We start from the raw sequence: 18,921 nt of genomic DNA, 5'->3' as shown, positions 1-18,921 counted from the left end.
CCAGTCTGGGCGACAGAGCGAGACTCCAACTCAAAAAAAAAAAAAAAAAAAATTGTTACTAGCTAAATAAATATAAAATGCTTATTGTTTCAATAATATGTAGCTGTTTTGAGAATTACATAGGGTTTTCAATTTATTTGTGTATTATTTGTTATATAAATGATATATTGTTCTAAAACTCTAGATTTTCTTATGCATTTTGGCATATTTAACTGGCAACCTCAAAATTTCACAAAATTCACTTCTAAATGGCATTTTAAAAATTATTTAAAATAAGTCAAAATGCTAACATCTAACTGCAGTTTATTAAAATGATTAGCACTGGAAATAAAAAAGGTTGATTTTAAATATAAAAATGGAAGTAATATTTTTATTGAAGGAACAATACAAAGAATGTTAATTTAGCTCTACGTAAGTGCTAGAGGTGGAGTAGGGAAAAACAATGGATTTAGAAGTTTATTTGATGACTTCTACTTATGTCTTGCTTGCAAAATGTCATCAATACTTTCAGATGTCACAAAAACCAAGATCTGCTATATGTATTAATTTTCTCAGCTCTGAAATAATAGATAGTAGAGGAAGTCGCCACGCATTAACTATTTTTTTTTTTTTTTTTTTTTTTTTTTTTTGCACAATGGCGATGATTTCACTGGTTTGGAATTATGTACAATCCTGAGTCAAGTTTGGCAGAATTTTGAATATTTTCAAGCGTGGACTTCTGTTTTTAGTGCCTTAAGGAGTGTTCAACATATGGATGGGAAATTAAATTATTTTGTCTCAGCATTAAAATTCTTTAAATATCCACCAAAGATACTATTTTATAGGGCTATTGTGTGTTTAAGAACTGTTATGGTAGTATACTTTATAACCATGATAGCAACAAACATCAATGAGGAGCTACTTACAGAGCAAGTGATAAACACAGATCAAATGGGTTTTATGATCAACGGAATGGGTTATTACCAGCCAAGGCTATTTACTGTAATGAAAAAAAGAACCAATCTGAAAGATTCATATTTATTCTCAAACACAGGTACTAAAAATCTTCTGAAAGAATTAACTAGATCTGTTTTTTATATCCACATTACAGAACACAGGGTTTTGGGAAATATTTATTTTTTGGAATTATTGATTTCTAAAAAAGGGAAAATATTAATGGTAAAAATTCTCATCATTAGAAACTATGTCCTCAAATGTTTCTGTGTGTTTCTTTCTTTTTATGTTATAGGCCTAGTCCTAGATGTACAGAAAGCACTAACTTAAAGCTTGAATAATTAGATATTTAAATTATGTGCCTTCATTTCTCCACAAATTATTTTAGGCAACTTACAAAGTAATGTACATAAACATGAATTCCTAAAAACCACAGTAAAAACTAATTAAAATGGGGCTCAACACTAGATCCATGTGCAGAAGAGATTGCGGTATTAAAAAAGAAAGCATAAATGTAGACTATAAAATATACCAGATTAAATGTAATTGAGTTGGAAATTTGAGTCTGTGCATAGGGTGGATCATGGGGAAAGAGGAGGAAATCAATTACCAAAAAAAAGTCTTTATTGTTTCAGATAATGAAACACACACACACACACACACACACACACACACACACACACACACACACACACACACAAATGTGTTTCCCCAGGGAAAACTGAGTTGGATTAGCAGAAAGGGTAATATATTTTTTCTGGGTCACCCTTTGGACCACTCCTTTGCTGACATTGAAACAATTTAAAGCCAAGTGAACAATACTTTCAATAGCTTCAAGACATTTCTAAGTGTGGAGGTAGGGATTAAAAAATAAGCTCTTTTATGTCTCCTCCCTATTTTATTTCTTAAATCTACTTTATTGGGGTGCAATATACATACCATATAATAAACTCATCTTAAAGGCACAAATAAATGAGTTTTTCTAAATATATTTATGCATGTAATTTCTACTACAATCAAGATAAAGAGTATTTCTGTCATTTCCAATATTTCTCTCATCTCCCTTTCCAACCTATATTCCCATGTCTAGTAAGTCACATTTTTTAAAATTTTATTTTTTAACCTTTACAATTTTAAGCACAAAACCGCTTTTGAAATTGGAAAATGAAACACAATTACATTTTTGAAAAATTACTATTTATCCTACGTTCTACTATATGCACGCCCACTGAGGTAACCCAAGTTAGAAGTACGCGATATATAATTTTCCATAACTATATCTGAAATTATTCAAACACTTATCACATATATATAATTTATATTTCCTTTAATGAGTATTTTAAATTTGCATTAATCTGTAACTTGCTTTTGTTCTTTTACTTTTCTATTTTCCTCAATTGTATTCCATAAGCTTCTCTCCAGATTAATGATCATACATTCTCATTTCTTTAAATAGATGTACCTTAATTTTATTCATCTTTTCATTATTGGTGAAATATACTTGATTTCAGATTTTTGCCATCAAACAATATGCAGCAAATGTCTTTTTCTATAAAATTATTTATTTATGCTTCCATTGCCATAAAACAGATTCTTCAAATTGAAAATCTGCTCTGAACATTTTCAGTTATAACTGAAATTGCCATGTTATAGCAATTTACATTTCTACAGAAAATTAAAATAAAACTAAGAACTCTACATACTGAAAGTTCTAGAGTATTCCTTTAGTCCCATGTATATAATTTAAATTAGGACATAACAAACAATACAATAAATGTAGGTAAACTGAACAAAACTCTCACTTTTCCCATGATAACCATTTTGTACATCTCTTAAAATGTTAATAATATAATCTTTAAATAAAATTTTAGAAATTCTGCTTCTTTTGGAAATATTGTAAAACCACCAGCTATATTGTAATATTGTAGGAACACCAGCTATAGATATCTGGTTTTGGTGTACTTTTTTTACTGGCACCGGAAAGCATAAGTCTTCAAAAAATTTATTGACAAATTTGAAGAAAAAAAGTTGTTAATGTGTCTTTATTTTAATTTGTGTTTTTCTGACAGGTAAGTTTGATAATCTTTTCATAAATTTACAGGCCATTTTTCACTTATTCTCTTGTAAACGTTCTGCTTAAAAATAGATCTCAGAGCTATATGCCTATCATAAAAGGTTAGTAGTTGTATAGGACTTTTTAACTTTCTAAAGCATAGCTATTATCCCATAAAATCCGACCACAATATCTGTGCAATTAGTTATTATATTATTGCTTGGAAAATGAAAATACCAAAGCATAGAAAATTTAACAAATTTGTCCAGTCTCACACTGTTAATTAATGGCCTGTTCTCACTTCTGTATGACTGGAACACTGGCACGCAACCTCAGAGTAGAACTGCACTTTTTAAGTGTCTGATTAATTTATGTCTGGCTTTCTGAGTGTCTATGCAAAACGCGATGTCTGCTGCTTGGTAATTTTTATGTCATTTATTGTTTCAATTATTGCTTTGTGCCTAGAACTGTGTCAAGCAAAAAGAATACAGAAAAAATTAAGTTGTTTTTTTTTATTTGTTTTTCCCCACAAGGAGTCGACAGGAGAGAGAACCAAGCACCTAGATACGGCATCCTCTAGGATGGGAGAAAACCATAGAGGAGGTGCTGTGCTATAGGAGCCGAAATGGAGTTCAAGTGTAGAAGGAAGCTTCTTGGAGGATGGAGCACCCGTGTTAAGTCTTAAGGTCAGCCTAAGATGCCAGACAAGATGGAAGAGTGTACAAAGTAGAGGAATTCACGAAAGAAAAGATAACTAGGGATAAGAGGCAACCAAGGAAAGATAACATATTTTGCACAGCAGCAGAGCAAAGTGTGAGGAGGAAAATGGTGGTTATGGCCAAATCTTCAAGGGTGTTGCGGGAATTTGATTTTATATAAGGATAAGGAAACTTCAGTTGGAATTTAACCAAGCCACTGAGTGATGAGATTTGGCTAAAGAAATCCCATTCAAGTTTTAAGATGAGGAATAGATTTGAGAGGAATGCAATTCAGAAGAACTCAGAGGGACTTTTGGAAGTAAGTTGGGAGAGACAATGAGGGCTCCTAGAAGTAATAGTGGTTATACTGTTGAAGTCTGTCAGTTTGTTTACTTATACATTACTCCCCAAATCTGTACTACATATCTACGCTCTCAAGGCTGTTCTCCCCCCGATTCACTCACACATTCATTCATTCAGTTATTTAATGGATGTTTACTTTGCTCCTTTTATATACCAAACACTATTTTAAATCTTGAAGATACAGCAGTAACCAAAACAGTCTCTGCTCTTGTGGAAGTGGAAGTTATGTACATTCTTATACTACAACTTCACCACACTTTACAAAAGTGCTTTAACGTTTATTTATTACAGGATAATTTGCATTTTTCAGCACCCAAAGGGATGCATGACTTTTGGTGACATTTCAAGCACTAAGGCAAAGGGCAAGATATTTTGGGTTAAAAAAGACTTCACTTTCTTGAAATTATATCACATTGTAAACTAACGGCTCTCCTGCTCTTAAAATCACGTGTACTGTTATGGTTTCAATATTTATAACAATCTATTTTGTGCAAAGTGCTATCCTGAATATTTTACATGCATTATCTCATTTAATCTTTGTAACAACATAACACATTCAGGATTGTGATAGTCAGAATAATGACTACGCCCTGATTCCTGGAACCTGTGAATATGTTACATTACGTTGCAAAGAGAGTTTTGAATACTCAACTAAACAGAGTATCACTTTCTCACTCATAAGCAGAACTTGAACAACTATAATAACACTGTGAGAAAGGGATTGGCAGTAGTGGGAAACTGCCAAAGAAGGAGGAGAACCTACCTCATCAACAAGGGGATCTGCGTAATGAACATTTGTATACCTAACCCTCATCTTTAAAATAAAAAATTAAAAATGAAATAATAAAAAGAAATATGGAGGTTACCTAAATGTATTCAATCTAATCACATGAACCTTGAAAAGTAAAGAAACTTTCCCAGCTGTGGTCAAAGAGAGAAATGTGACAATGGAAGAATAGTCCAAATAAATGGCAGCTTAAAAATTTCTGTTGCTGTTGTAAGAGGTAGGAAACTATGTGCACCTGCTGAAGATCCCCTAGTGCTGCTTTTCTCTTTGAGTTTCTTGTTCTGTCCCTGCTCCTTCAGGTCTGTATGTAGAATGACTCCCTGTTTTTCCATGGACCAGGCCCTTTGTTGGTACCCAATGCTGTCCATATCTTTGTAAATTCTCCCTTCATTCTGCTCAAATTACCCAGCTGAAGTAGGCTATTTATTTCTGATCAAGACACTGGCTGATCAAATGAATTCAGATAAGAAACACAAGGACAAGAGAAGACTTGTTAAATTCTTTGGATAAAGTAGTCCCTTGTCTCAGGTTATTCTAGAGGCCTGAGTACACTGCTTTCCACTAGGACTGTATCCTTATAAAATGCTCCCTTTTGATCAAATTAACACCTTTGAAAAATTACTTCCAACTAAAAGCACACTGTCTAATATAGCAAAAAATTCCATTAAATCCAGGAATTAATACATTCTTGATGTAAGAGTATGAAGCAATGTGTTAAAAGGTACTATGAAGAATCAGGAAATGGAGTTGGTCATCCTCAGAGAAATAAACCATCAATTATGCAAACAGAATTATTTTGAAAGCCTTAAGTTCTGTAATATACTTATTCATTTTCTGATCTGACAACATACATATTAGCATTTGTATGAAAGATTAGTATTTATTAGAAAATAAACCAAAAATAGCATAAATCTCTCCAATGAGGCACAGCATGTATAATATTCCATCATGCACCCTGACAATAGTTCATTGCCCATGAAAACGCTGTACTATTTCAAAGAAAGCTAGAGCTATGTCTCTTGCTGACCATAAGTTCAGGATCTGGTTGCAATCCAACATTATGGAGACTGATAAGCTATTTTCATAATGCTTGATTCAATTTAGATGTAGACAGTGGTAAAAAAGGGCTGTTTTCAGTTAGAGACAGATCAAAGAACAACTTCTTACCCTGGACAAGGCAGTGGACTACTCAACCTTAGTTTTCTCATTGGTAAAACAGTAATGATTTGCCCTAACTACTGCCTTATTAAGTTCTCGTAAAACTCGAAAAAGAAATCTAGGTATTCGGAAGCGAGGACATTTATGTAAGACAGCATATTTTGGTTTGGATTATGAATTTACCTACTACCTTACATGAGTATCATAAGGCAGTATCTCTACAACCTTTAGAGGTCCAGATTTTGAGTTACAATCCCTTTCATATCTTGAGGCTGTAAGGAACTCCTGTTCAGGGTGGGGCAACTTTTGTCTATCAGGCTCTCAAGTATACTCTGTGGAAATACATAAGGCATAGAGATCACAATTGTCATATTTGTGGTTTTTAAAGTACGTATTGCCAACCATGAAAGTAACAAATAGAAATCCTCAAAGCAAGAACTTGATAAACACATGCATAAGTTTCCTTTCCAAATCCAGAACTTGACCAAATGGGGTAATTCAGTTGGCTAGTTGTAAATATAGACACAGTTTCAGTCTCATGATGCCGCCTATTAGAAATTAATAAAGTTATTTCATGTCATTCTCTCTACTTGGGTTAATGTTACAGTTCTCCTTCCCATAAGCTCACATAATTTAATCTTTCTGGACCCATTTAAAAACTTAGAATTTTCAGCAAGTATTACTTTTATCAGGGAGAAGAAGCAATCTGTGATTTGGCAAGGGACTCATTCTTTCAAATAACTCAACATAGTGAAATCAAATTCAACATTCCTTGTACTAGAGATTGTAGAAGCAGACAGAGGTTCTATAAGTTTCATACTCCTAATCCCCAAATTCCAAATACTTCAAAATCACCTACATGGTGACACAAGTAGAAAAATTCTGCACCTGTCCTTATGTGATGAGTCAAAACGTAGGTACAAATACACAGTTTTTAGTTTCTCCAAAGGAGAAAAGACCCCTGCCTTACCCTCCTGCAGCTGTAAAATAGCCAAAATGATTCTGAATCAAAATAATTGTGATGACAGTGATGATAAAGATGATGTTATCCCTGCAGAAAAATTGCCTATGGACGACATGATGAAAATATGTGATGGACTTATTGAAGGACCAGAATAGCATGCACTCACAACAGAACAAAAACTCAAGCCAGTTTATAAAATTAAAGAGAGATTTCTTAGAAACAGAAATCAATGAGGCAGAAGACTTTGGAGGAAACATTTTTAAAAGACATCCGGTAGCCGGGCTCGGTGGCTCAACCTGTAATCCTGCCTTTGGGAGGCTGAGTTCAGTGGATTGCCTGAGGCCGCGGGTTCGAGACCGTCCTGGGCAGCAAGACCTCATCTCTACAATAAATCAAAAATTCAGCCGGGCGTGGTAGCGCATGCCTGTAACTCCGACTACTCGGAAGGGTGAGGCGGAAGGATCGCCGGAACCCAGCAGATCGAGGTTGCGGTTGCCGGGAGCTGCCACTGCACTCCAGTCTGGGCGACAGAGTGAGACTCCAACTCAAAAAAATGTATATATATAAAAGACATCCAGTAGAATGCCTCCTTATCCCTAAAGAACCACTGTGTAATCTCTCAATTGCTTCTAATGTTGCTACTCCCCTAATAAAATAAAATACAGTGTACACTAGCCTTTACATCAAAACAAGGTATCATAGGTTAAGACTGCAAGCCTGCTGTAGTTTGTTGTTGTTGAACAGTTGATATAAATATTCTGGTTATGTCGCTGCACTACTTAGTTATCACGAACACATTATTTTTTCACTGTATTCATGGTATGCCATTTTTTTTTTTTTACTATTAAGTACTTATGTGTAAATAAGTGTAAGAAAATTACTGTCTACTGGTAGCATATACTTTCAGATTCAGGAATGATGATGCCGAACAACCACAGATTATCCATATGAGTGGCAGAAATAGTGACACTTTTGCTTTCTGATGGTTCCCTATACACACTTTGTTTCATGCATAACATTATTTAAAATATTGTATAAAATTACCTTTGCTCTTTGGGCATAAAGATTATTTAAAATATAGGTGAATTTCATATTTAGGCATGGGTCCTATCCCCAAGATAGCTCATGATGTATATGCAAATATTATAAAATTAGAAAAAAAATTGGAATCGGAAGCATTTCTGGTCCCAAGCATTTTGAATAAAGGGTACTCAACCTGTATATGCCTTTTGTTATCTTTTCAGATCTCCTCCTTCATACAAATGGGAGACTTTCATACAACTCATTTCCATTTCCCGATTGCATCATTTATGAGCCAAAGCTGTTTTCACAATGACTTCTTTGGTTTGCCATTTCACCAGATCTTGACTTTTTGGACAACATATGTATATGTTAGGCTATTTTTATTATTGTAATGTTCAAAGGTCAAGTTTCTCAGAAATACACCTCGTTTATGACCTTCATTCATGAGAATTGGTACTTTCTGTGATATTTAACTTTCTATTTAATGATTAGATTGACTGTGTAAGAAAAGATACACTTTTATATCTGAATTATGAAAATGAATGTTCTATCACTTTTCCTAATATAATCTAGTAAGGCATAGTATACCCATTAACTCCCTAGAAAGTTTGTTGTGAACTAAGTCTGTGACCACAAATAAAAATATTAATAAAATGATATTTCTCTTAAAAAATTTCAGTTTAGTCTATTGATCTACCTAATAGATAACATTCTTTTAAACCTGTATATTCAAAATAAGAGAATTACAGATTTGAAATATCAATATTGCCTACAGTATTAAGATAAATTAAAAATTATCTTCAGTATCAGTTTTTTATAATTTCTATTTTCTGAGAACTGAAGAAAGAAAAGAAGAAAAAACATATAAAAAGTGAATGTCTGTTAATATCTGCATGAGTTTTGTTTCTCAATCATCTTTTAAATAGATCTATGTCCCACCCTCTTGGGCAATTTGTAATGTCATTATTATATCTCTATACTCCAGTCTATGGCAGAGGAAGTAGAATGTGATTTACAGGTAGGGAGATCAAAGAATATTTCAGAAGTGAAGGGATATGATTTAACTGAAGAGTGACAGATGATTACACCTCGCCTCAAGCCACCTGTGATATTAAAAATAAATTAAATCTCTCAGAAGAAAAGCAAAGCCATTCAGTTTCCACAACTGTCTGTAAGCTTGATGTTTATTACTTTTGGACTAGCAGCTTAGAGAAATATCCATACATAGATTGATTCTTTCAAAGCTTGAAAGAAAGGTCCTTCATGAGAGGGGCCAGAGTAATCTTCTCAGATATGCTGAATCCTAGAATTCTTAATTTTTCCACATCCATATCTTGAGCGTGTGGCTTTCTCGTACTTATACAAAAGTGAGAGCCTCCTTTATTTGGTTATACCTGCAAATCTTGCAAATTTATAAGTAATTTTTAATTATAAAAATGTATATGAGAAATAGTACTTTATCAAATACATGAAACAGGAGAGTTTACTTAATTTATATGCACAGTTTACATCAAAATTATATATATTGGGCTTTGTCCAGAGCCTAATGTGTTTATTAAAAGAGGGATGAAAAAAAAAAAAAAGAACATTGATGAAGTTCTGGACTAACTTGCTCCCCCACTCTGAAACCAGACACAATTTTCATAATCATTTTTAGAGAAATACAGAACATTGCATAAAGACCACTAAGAAAAGTATCATATTTTTGACTTCTCTTTGAAAAGACTGGCTATGGAGGTAAGTTAATTAGTCATCTGCATATGTTGGTGACTTTAGAGAGATTATATAATTACAGTATCTCCCAATATCTTTATTTTTGTGTAGAATTCCTTTAAGAGGGAGAGCAATTTGTTTAATCACCTATTAGAAATAAGATGTAGCACTTTCTTACTTTGGGAAAGGGACAATAATGGAGTTCAAACAGTTCAACTCAACCAAAACATATTAGGTCAACTACTGTTCTAGGTATGGAGGAAAGAGACTTAATTAGGGCCTAGATGCCTCACTCACAAGTAGGTCACAGAGTAAAGGCAAAGCAAACATACTTGTTATGTATTGCCACAACAATATTGCATAACAAACATGTTGCTGGTTAGCATTTGATCCAGAATGGCCACCACTGAGATGACAGGGCAGTGTGGCTTTACTCCATACATCTTTCGTCCTCCAGCAGACTAGTCTGGACAAGTTCTCATGGGAATGGAAAAAGGCAAGAGCAAACAAGCTTCAGTGACCAAACTCATTTCAAGCCTCTGCTTACATCACTTTTGCTAACATCCCATTGGCTAACGTGAGTCACATGCTCAAGCTCAGGCTCAAAGTGGGCAGATATCACAAAGTAACATTGCAGAAGGATACAGGGAGGGTTCAGAGGGCTCATGTATTAGGGTCATTTCTCTTTTCAATCTAATTCAAAAAGATTATGCAGAAATAAATGCAGTGTGGTGACTACAATATTAGAATCGGTAAGGTATAGAATAGAGGCAATTTCATTAAACAACTGCTGGGTAGTTAGAAGAGTCTTTCTGGAGAAGGTGATCTCAGATAAATTGAAATTTTAAGATAAACCAGCATTTGTCAGGCTCCCAGGGGAGAAAAGAACATTGCAAATATCTGGAAAGAGTATAATGGGTAAGTGAAACTCTAGGGACAGCGTATGATGGTATGTCAAGTGCAGATGTGAGTGGCAGGGATGACTGCTGGAGAATGGCAGTTGAGGTCCTAAAAGACAAGGAAATGGGAACCACACCCTGGAAAGGCTGCATGTCATGGTGGATAATTCTCATTAGTGCAGGCTTTAACTGAGTGGGGAAAGGAGGAGAAGTGAGAGATTCAGAAGGGACTCCTTACATGAAAGGAGATAAATGGATGTAAAAAAGGCAACCATAGAAGAAGTACCCAATATAAATTCTACTACTTTATATAATTTTTGAGATTTAATCTTAATCGTGGTCATTTTAAATTTTATATATATATATAGTATATTACATATATATACTATATTTTGTATACATACACATATACGCACACATGTGTATGTGTTTAAAGAGAATGATGCAACTATGTAATAGACTGCAATTTGACAAATAGAATACTAGGAGTAGTTTTGAGGAACTATAGGAAGAAAGTAGTGAGTGAACAATCATTTCTGCAGTTGTTCTTGTTACTCTCAGGTTTTCAGAGTGGTGGCTGATCTAAGACATGGAAAACGAACAGGGGAAAAAAAGGTAATGTCAATGAGGGAGAAATACCTTGGGCACAAATACATACATGTTAGAAGGTATGACATATTAAGAGAACTACAAATAGCTAACTGTAGTTGGAATAGTGACCATGAGGGAAAGTGATACAAAAGGAGAAAAAGAATCAGGTGCCCCTTAATCTTTGTGGAATAGTTGGGATAGTAACACCCAAATTTATGCAATGGAGTATGCAAAGGTGATTACCACTGTCTGTCCATAAATAGTTCCCAGGCTAACTCCCTGTACTTACTAATTGTATTATATCCTTCTGAAACCCTCAATTTTAAAACTCTTTAGTTTCTTTTGCTTTTTCTCTTTTTAAAAATGTTTCTCCACTAAAAAGAATTCAGTCCTTGAACTCTGTTATTCTCCTTTAAATGTCCCTTAGATCAGCTGTCTAGACCAGGATCTTAAAGTTGCTGTTTATCTTCAGAAGTTCCTCAGTTACATGGGTGCAGAATTCTCAGCTTTTTGTGGGTGGAAAAGGCAGTCTTAATTAACGGTTCTTTGCTTGCAAACAACAGAATGATTCTGACTAACATAACTCCAAAAATAATTTATTTGAATTAATCACCCAGACTAAGTGTTAAACACCAATCTGTATAATGAGGACCTAGGTTGGAAGCTAGGGTCAAACCAGCGGGAATTTGTGGAAGGTCTTTACAGGAGGCTGACCTTCATGTATTTCAGGCTCAATAACTTCCTACTGGAGATCTTTGAATAGAGAGTCGAGGTGACTATCTTGTGAACTAGACAGATGCCTGTAATTTTATTAACCATAAATAAGAAGCTCTGGCCAAAACTGTAAGAAGTGTAGAAGAATGTATTCACACTCTGGGCACTCATACTGGTCCTGTTAGGACTTCCTCTTTGACACTTCCTCAATCATGATTTCATCTTCACCCCAGTTTTCATAATTGCTCTATGAAGCATTAGTTTGATTTCTGGTCACTGATTTTTGACTTATATCTATTGTGCTTGACATGATTTTCAGTTCTTGCAGGAGCTGTGTGGTCTGTTCCAGTACATCTTTAAATCTATTCCTTGTTTTTGCTCCAGCTTGGTCTATTCCTATCAGTGAACTTGCCTGGACTGGACATACATCAATATCATTTTTTGGTGTTTTTATTATCCTCATTAAAAGCCTCCACATAATTTCTCCCATCTGCTATATTTTTCTCCAATTTTCCCATACCTATCTTCAAAAAGCTCTCAAAATGATTGACTTTTAGTTGACATATTCTTTTTTATTTTATCTTGAATTTACATTATTTATTCAGAATTAAATATTTATATTTATCAAGCCTGGAATGCCTCATTATCTCTCTTCTTTTAATATTTGTTAGTAGCTTAACTTACTTCCTGAAGTTTGTAGCCATGGAGTAAAACAGAGCTAATACGGTATTAACACTAAGATAGACGTTTAGTGCAAAATGTTGTGGAGGAAATTTTTGGCCATTATGCATATCTGATTTTGTTTTAATTGTAGTAAGAAGGTCTTGCTATGTTGTCCATGCTGGTCTTGAACTTCTGACCTCAAGCAATCCTCCTACCTTGACCTCCCAAAGTGCTGGGATTACAAGCATAGGCCACTACATGTCCAGCCTTCATATTTACTACTTTACTTTTGTAGCTATTTAAGAGAATTATCCTTTCTTATCTCTTTTTGCTTTTCACTTAGGTAAAAATCTGTAAGTGATTCTGGCTAAGGGCTTTTCAGACGAAGCAATTTTATCATTTCTAGGCCAAATATTTAAATTACTGGCGTGAATCCTCCTGAATGCTCTTGCTCTCTTTTTCTGATCATGGACTCTGAACTACGGAGCCAAACACTAAGACAGCTGCCCTGGACAAATGATCAGGCCCATGGGAAACTATGTGATAGTAGTAACTTTTATTGCTCTAAGACACTGATATTTTGGAATTGATATTTTACTGCCGCATAACTGTCTACACTTACTGATAAAAATATGAGATATATTCCAAAAAATTTCTAAATAATCTCAGTTCTTATAGTTATGGTTTGGTCTTATATTTACTTATACAGACAGTCTGTAATTGTATCCTTTAATAAATGCAATCTTCAATGTATAGAAAGTTTATTTATTTTATAGCATATGCAACAGACATGTTTGCTATTATAAATGTTAAGTGCCAGTAAAAGTCCATTAAAATGTGTTGAGACAGCTGGGCCCGGTGGCTCAGCCTGTAATCCCGCGCCTTCAGGAGGCTGAGGTGAGTGGATTGCCTGAGCCCATGGGTTCGAGACCCGCCTGGGCAGCGAGACCTCATCTCTACAATAAAAATTTAAAAATCAGTCGGGCGTGGTAGCGCATACCTGTAATTCCAGCTACTAGGAAGGCTGAGGTGGAAGGATCGCCGGAGCCCAGGAGGCGAGGCTGCGGTGGCCAGAAGTGGCCACTGCACTCCAGTCTGAGCGACCGAGTGAGACTCCAACTCAAAAAAAAAAAAAAAGAAAAAAGAAATGTGTTGAGAATAACAGAGTTTGTCCCCCCAGAGCAAGAGAAACAACAATGAAATATCAGCAGAAATGGTACCAAAGATAGCAAGTTCGATGTGTTATTGAAGGCTAGGCCAGGTCAAAGAAAATAAAGAAGCAAAAACTACTTCTAGGAAAAAACAAGTTGTTAACTTCAAAGGATGTCTGTGCTATGACCATAAAGATTTCCTGATGAAAAGCACAGTCTATCTTGAATCGTACCCCACATCTTTAAAATGAAATTAAAAAAAGGAAAAGCACAGCAAAGCATATTTTATAGAAAATGCCTGCCAAGGAGGAAAGATTTTTAAAAGTCTACTATTTTAAATACTTGAATGAAGAAAGGAATAGTAATAGAAGGAGATTATCACATAATTTGGGAGCATAAAAATAATTAGATTTAATTTAAATTTATCTCTTTGTTTCTAATTTCTCTATATGATTGTTTTGAAAACTGTACTGTGAATAGGTTCAAATTCTGACTGTATGTTCATATATGTGTTCATTTTTCAAAGAAAGAAGCTATTTCTTTTTATAAGACTTCAGTTTAAATTGTGTCAAAAGGCTAGCTGTGGCACAAGAAGTATACAAAACTAATGCAAGAATTTCCAGCTAGTCACCATGATAACAACTAATTCAGAGAAAGTACCATTTATAAGAAAACAAATACCAGTTTACCTGCCATTGAAAATGAGCCTAAAATATATATATATATATATATTCAATTCAAGCAAAATATAAGAAAGAATGCATTTTGGTAGATGGAAGGGCTAAACCATATAATTAAGCTATTAAGAGGACATATGTGACCTTTTGATAAGAAGTATCATAATAATGGTATAGGAATAAGTCAGATTGAAGCTGATGGATGAGAAAGTATAGATCTTATTTGTGGTACTTTCTTGATGAAGAAAATGGTGAGAAAAATGTGTAAAATGAAGAAAAAAAGTAGAATTTGAATCTGAAGAACCTGGAATCAAAGTACCAGAAGAAGAAATAGTCTTGGTTTTTTGCCATTTTCTCTTTTTCACATATATAGTCAAATGCTTCACTCCTTTAGTAGGGTGAAAGAGGTAACATCATTTGCAAAATAGTCATTTGATACCACACAGGCATGTGCCTCAGTAACTGCAGAAATGAATAAGAGGTAGAGTTCTTTGTTGGCATCTGAAATGGTTGTTTCAATAAGCAACTGAAACAATTATAAAACAACTTCTCTAAAACTACTCAGTTTATAAAATTTAGTGAATACTATTTTCATTCAATTATGGGAGATGCCTATGAAGGTGAGTAAGATCCAGTTTCAACACTCAGGGAGTACAGTCTTTTACCCATAGTGAGAGAGAACACTCCAGAAGATCCACAATATGCCTGAGATTTCTTACATGAGCAAAATTAAAACAATCCCTACTAATATCAGCTTTAAGAAAGTGCTTGATAACTCTAATTTCCATTCAAAAGTGAGGGCAACCTCAAAGAAGAGCCAGGCAGTACAGTTTATATACATTAGGAAGGGGAATATTCTAAGGGAATGAATGAATTATATAGCTAAAAATAAAAATAATAGAAAGAAAGGAAGGAAGGAGAGGAAAGGAGATGAGACAAGAGGAGAGGATAGAAAAATAAAGAGGTGAAGTTATCATTTAGAAAAATTTGTTCAACAGTGGAGTGGTTAGAGCAAGGGTAAATTCCTAGAAGAGATTAAATTAAATAGTTATGAAATTTGGGTTCAGAGAAGGTTAGGAAATGAAATGCATGTTGGATATGGGAGACAGTGCTATGGCATAGACTGAGCCACACTGGCAATGTTGAAATGGAGTTGGAAACAAATTCTGATTCATAACATTTTTAGCAACTTTACTGAGGTGCAATTTACATACCACAAAAGTCATTCAGATAAGTGTACAGTTCAATGAGTTTTTGTCATGCATTTTTTTAAACTCCTTAAAAGCAATTAGAAAACCTATCCTACAGTAATGAATTTGTAAAAGTCATCATTAGCCTTTTGCAGATACTCTTAATTGCCTAAATTCACATTACCTTTTGCTAATTAATCGTGCTATTTATTTGTATTATTTACCTTTTTGCTGTTAAATGATGAGTTTGGTAATTTTATTTTATTTTATTTTTTTTGAGTTGGAGTCTCACTCTGTCGCCCAGACTGGAGTGCAGTGGCCGCTACCAGCCACCGGTAATTTTATTTTTTATGAACTCATGGGCACTAAATAAGTGACTCTTTAGATTTCATTGGTCATGGCAGTTAAAACAAAATCATGATCACCTTCTTGAAGCAATTTGCAAAGACTCTTATACTCCCTATATAATTATATCTAGAAGAGGTTTATGAAATGGAATCTTAGAGAAGGGGGGTGTAAATGATATTGCTGAGAATTCTGGAAATAATATGAATGCAATGACCTTCTCTTTAAATGCTTGCTAAAATGTAATTAAGTTTTGTGGTAATTACTGCATACGCAAAGTGAAATGCAAATTGAAGAGAAAACCTACAATTACAAACAAGATAATTTCAGTTTCAGTTTTTCTCACAAGTCTATGCTTTTAGAAGCTTATGGAATGGGTTTACTGAACTCTGAAAATAAATAAATAAATAAAATAAAAATGACATTTATTAAAAGTAAAAATGCAAAAAAATACCACAATGAAATGTCATCTTACCTCAATCAGAATGACTATTACTAAAAAGACAAAAAAAAGAAAGAACGGAGGTGGGTAAGAATACAGAGAAAAGGAAACTCTTATATTGTACACTGTTGATGGGAATGCAAATTAGAACAGCCTCTATAGAAAACAGTATGAAGATTTCTCAAATAAGTAAAAGAAAAGTACTGTTTGATACGGCATTCCCACTGCTGGGTAGCTACCCAAAGGAAAAGAAATCAATATATCAGACAGATACATGCACTCATATATTTATCACCACACTATTTACTATAGCAAAGATATGGAGTCAACCTGTGTCCATCAACCGATGAATAAATAAAGAAAATGTGGTATCTGTGAAATATGAAATACAAAATGAAATACTATAAAGCCATAAAAAAGAATGAAATCATGTATTTTGCAACAACATAGATTGAACTTGAAGTCATCATCTTAAATAAACCAAGTCAGGCACGGAAACACAAATGCCACATGTTCTTATTCATGTATGGCTACTAAAAATGTGTTTACATGGACAGAGTGCAATGAAAGATAATGGAGACTCAGAAAGGTGAGGGGATGTGGGGAGAAGAATGAGAAATTAGCGAATGGGTACTATGTACATTATTTAGGTTATTGATACCCTAAAAGTCCTAACTTGACCATTATGCAACCTATTCCATGTAACAAAATTGTTCATGTGCCCCATAAATGCATACAAAAATGTAATATTTTACCATTTAATTGTTTAAATTTCCAAAAAGACATGATCACTTTAAATCAAAATTGTTTTCTTTGTTCCTGTAGGTTCAGTATCTCAAACATTGATATACTATTATTTGCAAGCATTTCATTGAAAAAGATCATTTAACTATACAACTTGACCACCACATCACAGAATATAGCTTTAGTCAATCTGAGAAGAAGATCAAGATATTCCATTTTAACTTTTCATTCTGAACAGAATGTTGTGCATTTAGTTTTAAAATTAAATTTATAAATCTATTTTCATATTTTAATTATGTCTATGTTTTGATTAAATTTGAAAACTATGAAATACAACATACATCATATGAAAAGATAAAGTTTATGTATTACACACATATGGTAGGTAGATCAGTTATTCTTTTACTGTTCTTATCATTTAATCAGTTTGTATTTATTACATTTTGAGGGCTCAGTCCTAATATGGCCACTTCTGGTCTGTCTTTCTATTCTCACAAAACAATGCAAAGAACTTATTCATCATCCATCATCTCAGTCCTAAGCCATTTCCTTCAGCCTAATTCTGCATACTTGTTTCACCATCAGTTATTTTTTGTTGTTGTTGTTGTTGTTTTTAATTATAAAGATGTAGAATACAATTCAGGGATAGGTATACAAACATTGATTATGCAGGTACCCTTGTTGATGATGTATGCCCCTCTCTCCCCTAGCAGTTTCCCTCAACTGCCAATCCCACCCTCCCTTCCCCTGATAGTTTCCCTTTACTGCCAAACACTTTCTTACAGTATTATAATTGTTCAAGGTCTACTTATGAGTAATAACATATAGTGCTCTGTTCTTTGTTTCTGTGATAGATCACTGAGTATGATTGACTCCAAATCCATCCAAGTTGCTGTGAAGTCCATATATTTGTCCTTCTTTATGGCTGCATAAAATTCCATTGTGTATATGTACCACATGTTCTTTATCCAGTCCAACTTTGATGGGCAACATGGTTGGTTCCATGTTTTTGCTATTGTGAATAGAGCTACCTTAAGGAATCAGATAGACAAGTGGGACCTCATCAAACAAAAGAGCTTCCGTAAAGCAAAAGAAACCATCAAGAGAGCAGGCAGACAGCCCACAGAATGGGAAAAAATATTTGCCAACTGTATATCTGACAAAGCCTAACATCTAGGATCTACAAGGAACTCAAATGCACCAAAAGGAAAAAAACAAACAGCCCCTTTAAAAAATGGGCAAAAGACATGAATAGACACTTCTCAGAAGAAGATATATGGGCAGCCAACAGACACATGAAAAAGTGCTCAACTTCACTCATCATCAGAGAAATGCAAATCAAAACCACCTTGAGATATCACCTAACCCCCCATAAGAATGGCCATCATTAATAAAACATACAACAACAGATGCTGGTGAGGATGTGGAGAAAAAGGAACACTTTTACACTGCTGGTGGGAACGCAAACTAGTGCAACCTCATTGGAAGACAGTGTGGTGATTTCTGAAAGAACTAAAAATTGACCTTCCATATGACCCAGCAATTCCCCTACTGGGAATATTCCCTGGAGGAACTCAAATCATTCTACAGCCAGGCTTGGTGGCTCAGCCTATTATCCCGAGCTTTGGGGGGCTGAGGTGAGTGGATTGCCTGAGCCCGCGAGTTCGAGACCCGCCTGGGCAATTTGGCGAGACCTCATCCCTACAATAAATCAACAATCAGCTGGGCGTGGTAGCGCGTGCCTGTAATTCCTGCTACTCGGAAGGCTGAGGTGGAAGGATCACTGGAGCCCAGCGGGTTGAGGCTGCGGTGG

This window comes from Carlito syrichta, unplaced genomic scaffold (genome assembly GCF_000164805.1).
Source record: "Carlito syrichta isolate Samal-C Ts95f unplaced genomic scaffold, Tarsius_syrichta-2.0.1 Scaffold307170, whole genome shotgun sequence".
In the NCBI taxonomy this organism is placed as follows: domain Eukaryota; kingdom Metazoa; phylum Chordata; class Mammalia; order Primates; family Tarsiidae; genus Carlito; species Carlito syrichta.
This window is presented reverse-complemented; position numbering follows the sequence as displayed.